The 8,805-nt window shown below is 42.3% G+C and overlaps 2 non-coding genes across 2 annotated transcripts; both read left to right on the top strand.

Annotated features, from left to right (window-relative positions):
* The first annotated feature begins 375 nt into the window (after window positions 1-375).
* TRNAL-CAA (transfer RNA leucine (anticodon CAA)) lies at window positions 376-481 on the top strand. The gene is made up of 2 exons: window positions 376-413; window positions 436-481. It is a non-coding gene; the product is annotated as a tRNA-Leu (tRNA).
* Window positions 482-761: 280 nt separating this feature from the next.
* TRNAE-CUC (transfer RNA glutamic acid (anticodon CUC)) lies at window positions 762-833 on the top strand. Its single transcript has one exon. It is a non-coding gene; the product is annotated as a tRNA-Glu (tRNA).
* Window positions 834-8,805: the final 7,972 nt, after the last annotated feature.

Below are 8,805 nucleotides of genomic sequence, written 5' to 3' on the forward strand. Positions count from 1 at the left end.
TGGCAACCGTTTTTCCAACGACTTTCCAAGTAGTAACTGCTTGTCAGACACTTTCCCCAGCGAGGGCCGGAGTGTGAGGCGGAAGCTGGTGCTTTGCCTTTCTCAGGCATCGTCCTGCGTTTGCGGGGCCAGGCGCTGGCATACGGTCACTAACCCCCGGTCGTTAGCTTCCATTCCCGGCCGGGAGAGCGCTATGGGCCACACCGGGCTGCGTTGCAGCCGCGGCTTTCTCCAGAGCTCCGCCGGGAACAGGAAGCGCTGAAAAGTCGCGACCAGTCAGCAGGATTCCCGCGGCCGCAACACGGGTGTGACGCGACAGGCCGACACCAGTGAGCACAATTACGAGTGTAAGTGACAGGCGCCTCACTTCCGAGTGTCAGGATGGCCGAGTGGTCTAAGGCGCCAGACTCAAGGTAAGCACCTTGCCTGCGGGCGTTCTGGTCTCCGGATGGAGGCGTGGGTTCGAATCCCACTTCTGACACATTCATTTTAGTAATATTTTATTCCTTTGAAGAAACCCCAGAATTTCCGCTGACTCTGTTGGTATTTTATTCTCTTCTCCAGGACGAAGGTTACAACTCATCTTTGCTGCCTAGTTTTCCCTATCTGCCGCAGCGGGGGGTACTACCAACGGGAGCGAAGCGCGGTCAGCGTATTCCCAAATATCGCGAGAAAACCGCGTCCAATTGTACGTCTCTATAGGATATACGTCACAGCGTATTTATTTAGTATAGAATGTTGCTAAGCCACTTGCCATGGCTTCCCTGGTGGTCTAGTGGTTAGGATTCGGCGCTCTCACCGCCGCGGCCCGGGTTCGATTCCCGGTCAGGGAAAGAGAGCTTTTTAAAATTGTTTCAAAGACTCTAGGGCTAACCAATAGGCAATTCTCCTAGAGTCAGCTGTGACGATGTCTAAACAAAGGGCAAAATGCATCTGGTTTCCTTATTTTGCAGAATAGTTACCTGAAATGGACTCTACTACGGTTTATGAGTGCAGTCTGTGTAGTCAATGTCTTTACTCATGCATATCTTAAGAACGGAGAAAGAATGCCAGCAGCACAAAATGATCCAGAAAGATAGCTCTGGGGATGCCAAAAATGACTGGTCTTAAAATTATGTCACAGGCTTCAAAAAGTCTCTCTAGGTGCCCAAAGGGGCGGGTCAGGGCCGGTCCTAGCTCCTTAACGACGACGCTTGGGTAATTGTCGCTATGAAAAGAGATTAGGTGCTTCTCCCTCACCCCAGCATCTATCTTTTCATTTTTTAAATAAGTAAAGATAATTGAAATAATGCCACAACCAACCCTGGTTTCTCTTTACCTGTTAATATTTTGTCACATTCTCTCTTCTCTCTTCTCTCTCTCTCTCTTGCAAGGTAGATAGATAGATAGGTAGATAGATATAGATAGATGATAGATAGATCGCTCGATAGATAGACAGATAGGAGAGAGAGAGAGAGAGAGAACGAACTTCTCTATTCCATTTGGAAGTTGAGATCTGTATGGCCGGGCGCGGTGGCTCACGCCTGTAATCCCAGCACTTTGGGAGGCCGAGACGGGCGGATCACGAGGTCAGGAGATCGAGACCATCCTGGCTAACACGGTGAAACCCCGTCTCTACTAAAAATACAAAAAACTAGCCGGGCGAGGTGGCGGCGCCTGTAGTCCCAGCTCCTCGGGAGGTTGAGGCAGGAGAATGGCGGGAACCCGGGAGGCGGAGCTTGCAGTGATCGGAGATCGCGCCACTGCTCTCCCAGCGACAGAGCGAGACTCCGTCTCAAAAAAAAAAGAAAGTTGAGATCTGTGAAACCTTACCCCCAACTTACAAATCGCAGATATGACATTACTCCATGTCACACCTAAGAAAATTGACATTAACATGCTATCATATGCTAGTCTACATTCTAATTTTCCCCGGTCTTAAAATGTATTTTATAGATGCTTTTAGTTTTTATTCTAAGTTTTTTATTGCCCATTTTTTCAAATTTGGGAAGCCTGTGAAAATTATTTTAATAATTAAAAACTCCTAAATCACATTTAAGTTCTATCTTCTTAACATTTTGTAATATTATGAGCCTATACTCCTAATTTGTTACTGTTTTCCGAAGTTTTATTTCTCTCTGGGTACCTTTTTCAGATCTCCAGGCAAAGGCTGTGTTATCATACACTCTACACGATCAGACAGAACCAGGTCCATGCACGTTTGTGTTTTACACAGTGTTTAAAATCAAATAGGCCTGTTTTAACTTCCTGAATTTCTGCTTCTTGTACTGCTGAAATGACTAGTTTCAAATAATTCAAATTGCTACAAATATTATAGAAATTTTCTTAAATAATATTTATCTATTTATCTAGTGGTGGTAAGTCTGGTAAAATGAGCTGTTTGTCACATCCTTGTTCCTAGAGCTGTATACATTGTGCTTGAATATATGTGACTTTAAACTGTTCTTTTTTTTTTTTTTTTTTTTTTTCTTTGAGAGGGAGTTTCGCTCTTGTTGCGGAGGCTGGAGTGCAATGGCGTGATCTCGGCTCGCAGCAACCTCTGCCTCCCTGGTTCAAGCGATTCTTCTGCTTCAGCCTCTGGAGTAGCTGGGATTACAGACATGCACCACCACGCCCCGCTAATTTTGTATTTTTAGTAGAGATGGGATTTCTCCATGTTGGTCAGACTGAGTCTTGAACTCCCGACCTCAGGTGATCCGCCTGCCTCGGCCTCCCAAAGTGCTGGGATTACAGGCATGAGCCACCAAGCCCAGTCTAAACTGTTCTTTTATCAAAAATATTTTGACTCTCCTAGGTGTTGATTTGTAAATTAATCTTAATAGATTAATTAGAATAGGTTCTAATACTTTAGGTGGAGGGTTTGTTATTCCTTTGGTCCGCTGTGGTTTCCAGTGTTGTGTTCTTAAGCAATGTGTCTTATTCTAGCATCCTGTCTTATTGAGACCATCCTGACCCAAAAAAGAATAATGTCTTATTCCAGCATTATGCAAGGTTCAGGGTCCCATCGTTTAATCTTGCACTTTGTAAAAGAGATGTCTCTAGCTATAAATATAGGTAAATGGAGACTAGTCTTGTTCTATTTTGTTGAATAGGGAGTTGAGCTGACCATGTAACCATATTCCATGACCCACTGGATGGTTGGGTCATGGAGAAAAACTAATTTGACATACCTGGGTCTGTTCTTGTGACTTTATCCATATTTATTTTAGTTCCTAGTGTTTCCCACCAGTAAACTGATTTAAATTGTATGCTATCTCTACATCTTTGAAATAAAAGTTTGGATCATTCTGAATTTCCATTGGGCGCATTGGAAAAACAACTTGATTTTGTACATATTTGGTTTTTCTAGTAAATTTGTCTAATATAGTCATATTTTTTGGTTCTTTTATGTAAATAATGTGCTGATAATCTCTGTCATTTTGTATGTGATTGTAAATGGTCCAAATACTGTGGTGAGTTAGATTGTAGCAGATTATAGGTCTCTAGTCTGTGAGTACATGTGAATATTAATTGTCCCCAAAAATCATATGTAATATTCACATGTACAAACAAAAGTTTGGTTGTAATTTATTAAAACAATACTTGTATCCAGCGGTGTCCAGGACCACCATGAGTTTCTGGAAGATGCTGACCCCCAGCAAACAATAAATTTAGTAGGAATTTTGTATGTTGTTGTAGCTACTGTGATGATTAGGAATTGGTGTGGTTTTCATGGTTATGTCCAAAATAAGCCTGTTTTAGTTTCTGTTACACGCCATCATAGAGTGAAGTTTCCAGTTATGATGACATATCTGTCTATGTTTTCTATAAAGTCTTGGCCTAAATGTGGTTTGTATACATTGTGGCCAAGTTTCCCATGGCTCACTGCAGCCTCGACCTCTGAGGCTCAAGAGATCCTCACACCTCAGCCTCCCCAGCAGCTGGGACTACAAGCATGCACACAAATTTATTTAATATATATCCACAGGAGCCTTCAGAATAAAGACCCAGCCTCCCAATGCCATACAGAAGCTTATGTACCATCTTGAGGTTACAGAAATAATGGGGGCTTGGATCCTGGTAAAACAGGTTATGGGAGGGGGAGAAGAAGGATTCTATTTAAGGGGCAATAGATGATTACTAGGGAGACTGATTGGATCAGGGAACAGAAATTAACTTGGAAATAGTTCTCTTTGGAATTTAAATAATCCTTGGATACAGTCATTATCTTGAGAAAGGGTGTGTTATTATGATGGCTAATAGAGGGTGAATGAGAAAGGTGATAAGATCAGTCGAGAAACTACACAAATTTGTAGGCACGTTGTCTCAAGTGAGTAAAGTATTTGATTATTCTGCTGATGGCTAGAAGTGATGTTGAGGTTAAAAATATGGGGTTAGTGGCAAGTAAAATTGAACTGAAGTACACTTTCCATTAATTTTATGGAGAGTATTAATGCAATGACTAAAACAGTGTAGCACCAATATTGCAGAAAGTGTGGTAACAAATCTAGGTCTAGTAGAATTTGGAGAAAGGTTGGAGAATGGGGAATTGTAACTTTCCTCTTTTTTCTCTAGTCCAGTAAGTATTTCTGTGACCATTGGCCATGATGTTCTGTTGGGAGATAGTATTGTCATTTAGTTTAGTTCTCACCTTATGAGTTATACTCTTTGTATCATTGTTTTGCATATCTTTTTTTATTTTTATTTTTATTTATTTATTTATTTATTTATTTTTTTTGAGACGGAGTCTCGCTCTGTCACCCAGGCTGGAGTGCAGTAGCAGGATCTCGGCTCATTGCAACCTCCACCTCCCGAGTTCCAGCGAGTCTCCTGCCACAGCCTCCTGAGTAGCTGGGACTACGGGGCCTGCCACCACACCCGGCTAATTTTTGTATTTTTAGTAGAGACAGGGTTTCACTATGTTGGCCAGGCTGATCTCGATCTCCTGACCTCCTGATCTGCCCGCCTCGGACTCCCAAAGTGCTGGGATAACAGGCGTGAACCACCACGCCCAGCCTCTATATCCTTTGTGACCATTAAAGGCAGTTGATTAAGGTAAGAGTGGGGGTTGCTCTTATAAAGTCTTTCTTTCTTATTTAAATTAAAACATCCCAGGTTAAGAGCTTGTTGGAATGTGCTCATTTTGTCTAAGGTTTTAAGTTCTCTTTTCGGTAGTCCATTTAATCTCTCCTTATATTCTGCTGCACTGGAATTAAAAGGCACTTGGAAATTCCATCGTATAACCCATTTATCTGCTAAAGCTTCTGTAGTCTTTGATCTAAAATTAGTTTCCTGGTTACTTTAAATTATTTTGGAAGCTCCACAGTACACTGCCCAATTTTCTATGGCTAAGATGGTGTATTTGGCAAACAGGTGGCTCGCCACTATTGTTATGCCAATCTCTGTATATGTATCCACTGTTGTTACCGCATATTTTTGTTGGTTGGGGTGATTTAATGGTCTTATAAAATCTATCTGTGGCCGGGCGCGGTGGCTCAAGCCTGTAATCCCAGCACTTTGGGAGGCCGAGACGGGTGGATCACGAGGTCAGGAGATCGAGACCATCCTGGCTAACACGGTGAAACCCCGTCTCTACTAAGAAATACAAAAAACTAGCCGGGCGAGGTGGCGGGCGCCTGTAGTCCCAGCTACTCGGGAGGCTGAGGCAGGAGAATGGCGTGAACCCGGGAGGCGGAGCTTGCAGTGAGCTGAGATCCGGCCACTGCACTCCAGCCTGGGCGACAGAGTGAGACTCCGTCTCAAAAAAAAAAAAAAAAAAAAAAAAAAAAAATCTATCTGTGGGCAGAAGTTAAAGGTGTTGGGTTTGTATGTATCTATGGTTTAGTGTATCCATATTTCTCCAGGTTAGTTTTACATTGCTCACAATTAGCTATATAACCTTTTAAATTTGATGTCTTGTCACCTTTTGATTTCTGTCTTAACAGCCATCTGAACAGTGAGTGTGTGCCTAAATGTCCTTTCTGCTTACGTAATTATATGAATGTTTGTGGAGTGTAAGCTGCTCACAGCGTCTGTTTACTTTTAAATTCATCTTTCTGTTTTATTATAGTTCCTGGGGGTACTTGGGGTATGTCCCAGTCATAGTCTGATTTTCTTCTGAGTTATAGAGGTGGTAATGAACGTCTTCATGAGTTGTGTGGATTTCTGTATAGCTTTAATTTGGGTACGTTTTGTGTGTCAATTGTTATGTTCCTTGTTAATTCATCTAATTATCTATTAAATTGGTGGCCTTTGAATGATCTTTTTGTTTTTTGTTTTTTGAGATAGGATCCTTCTCTGTCACTCAGGCTTGAGTGTAGTAGCATGGTCCCAGCTCACCACAGCCTCAACCTTCCGGGCTCAAACGATTCTCCTGCCTCAGCCTTACAAGTAGCTACGACTGCAGGTGTGTGCCACCACGTATGGCTAATTTTTTTCTTATCTTTTGTAGAGACAGGGGTCTTGCTGTGTTGCCCAGGCTGGTCTCCAAATCCTGTGCTTAAGCAATCTTCTCACTTCAGCCTCCTGAAGTGTTGGGATTACAGGCATGAGCCACTGTGCCCAGCCTCAGTTATCTTTTTGGTATGCTGATATGTGTCATAAATATCTTAATTCTCTTTGATGATTGATATAGTTCCTCTCAGTAAGATTTGGACCATATGTCATTGTCATTAATTTTAAAATTATTTTGTTTCCATTTGTGTGATTATGGGGCTACTTCGTTGTGACTCCTCATGAATTTGTGAGTATATACACATATATACATTCCTTCGATTTTCTGATACTGAGTGTCCAACTGCTGTAACGACTGCAATCAGTTCTGCATGCTGTGGAGAGAGTAATTCATTTGACTCCTTCAGGATTATATGGTCCTGGAGTCTGAGTGCTGCTGCTATTCACTGGGTCTGGCCTTTTGGGTCATGGAAGCTGATCCTTCCGTCAACCAGGTGTTAGGCAAGACATTAAACCCGACCAGGACACATTTTCCTATATTGTCACGATTTTTCTTGTCTGCAGAATAAATTCTGGCAAATCTATTTTAGTCTTGTGAATCTGCTCCCTGAGAAGAACTGGTTGACCCTTAAAGCTGGTGTCTCCACCCTGGATGTATCCATTCCGTGTGAGCAGTTTTGGATCAATTTGGATACCTGTTGGTTTTCCAGGACTCAGTTTTATCCAGTGGAGAAAAGGCATATGGCATTTTATTGTAATGTTGTTGCCAGTCAGATGCTTAGTGTTTGTTAGGGCTTCATGTATAAGCCGTACGTATTTTTGAATGGGTTGTATTTGTTGTTCGAGTATGGGAATTTTGCTGTCTGAAATCCAACCAGACAGAAGATTGAGAATCTGATTTCTATGTCCATAATGATCACGTTCTATTTTCATCATTCATCAAGACTTTCAACCCAAGTTGTGAATCTGAAGATGGGTAATGCAGTATTTGAAATGTGCTAATGTAGTCTTTGAGTGTTTTAGTTCTTGTCCCTATGTGAAGTCTTGGGATTTTCTAGGTATATTGGTTCCAAGATGATGTTTAAGTAAGGTGGACACCGTCTCCAGTATCCAGATAAAACTGTTAGTCTTTGTGCTTCTTGTTTGTTTTTGACAGCTTAAGGGCTTTTATTTTATCTGTTGCTGTGGCTGAGATTTTTCTCCCTTCTGATAATCATCAGACTCCTAAAAATTTGCAGTTGCTGCCTGGGCTTGTGTTTTTATCTGTATTAATAGTCCATCCCAAAAATCTTAAATGTGTTATTAATTGGGATTTTTTCCTGTTTAATTTGTTCCTAGTCGTTATTTACCATTATGATGTTATCTGTGTATAATATTATTAGTGACTTGTAGCACGATGTGTCCACCACTGGGTTACTTAAGGGTGTGCGTCTGCTGCCTGAACCCTGAAGGCTGAGCAGTGAGCCAAAGCCAGGGTGCCCAGCCTAGGAGCAGGTGTCCCTGAGAGCCAGACATCCCGTGGAGTATCTGACAACCTTCCGAGAAAACAGTCTCATTGCTTAAACACAGCGGGCAAAGAGCCAGAAAATTAGCTTAAGCAGTTTAGAAATGAGAGGTGGTGTGGATCTCCAGAGCTATCCTACCACCATCCAGGAGTCCCTGTATGTAAGTCCTAATACATTCATTTACTTCTCGAACTAGACTTGTCCAAGTCATTCTTTGGTTTCTTGGTTTCTTTCCAGTTTGGGGGATGCACGTCACAGTCCCAAGTTTTTCTTGTTATAGATGTGTGTGTGTGTGTGTGTGTGTGTGTGTGTGTGTGTGTATATATATATATTTTTTTTTTTTTGAGATGGAGTCTCGCTCTGTTGCCCAGGCTGGAGTGCAGTGGCCGGATCTCAGCTCACTGCAACCTCCACCTCCCGGGTTCCTGCCATTCTCCTGCCTCAGCCTCCCCAGTAGCTGGGACTACAGGCGCCGCCACCACGCCCGGCTAATTTTTTGTATTTTTAGTAGAGACGAGGTTTCGCCGTGTTAGCCAGGATGGTCTCGATCTCCCGACCTCATGATTCGCCCGCCTCGGCCTCCCAAAGTGCTGGGATTACAGGTGTGAGCCACCGCGCCCGGCCAGATGTATATTTTGATTGGTCTATGTGTGATGATAACATGGAGTGAACTATTACTAAACTATTTAGATATCCCTGTGGTAATCTTTTGAATTGGTATTGTTTACCTTCCCATGTAAAATTGGTATATTCCTGGCTTTCTTTATTTATTAGTGTGGCAAAGAACACATCTGACATGTCTATGATTGTATAGAATTTGTCACTATGATTAATGATCTTATTAATGAGCTTTTCTACATCTGGTAAT

This window comes from Macaca thibetana, chromosome 1 (genome assembly GCF_024542745.1).
Source record: "Macaca thibetana thibetana isolate TM-01 chromosome 1, ASM2454274v1, whole genome shotgun sequence".
NCBI lineage: Eukaryota > Metazoa > Chordata > Mammalia > Primates > Cercopithecidae > Macaca > Macaca thibetana.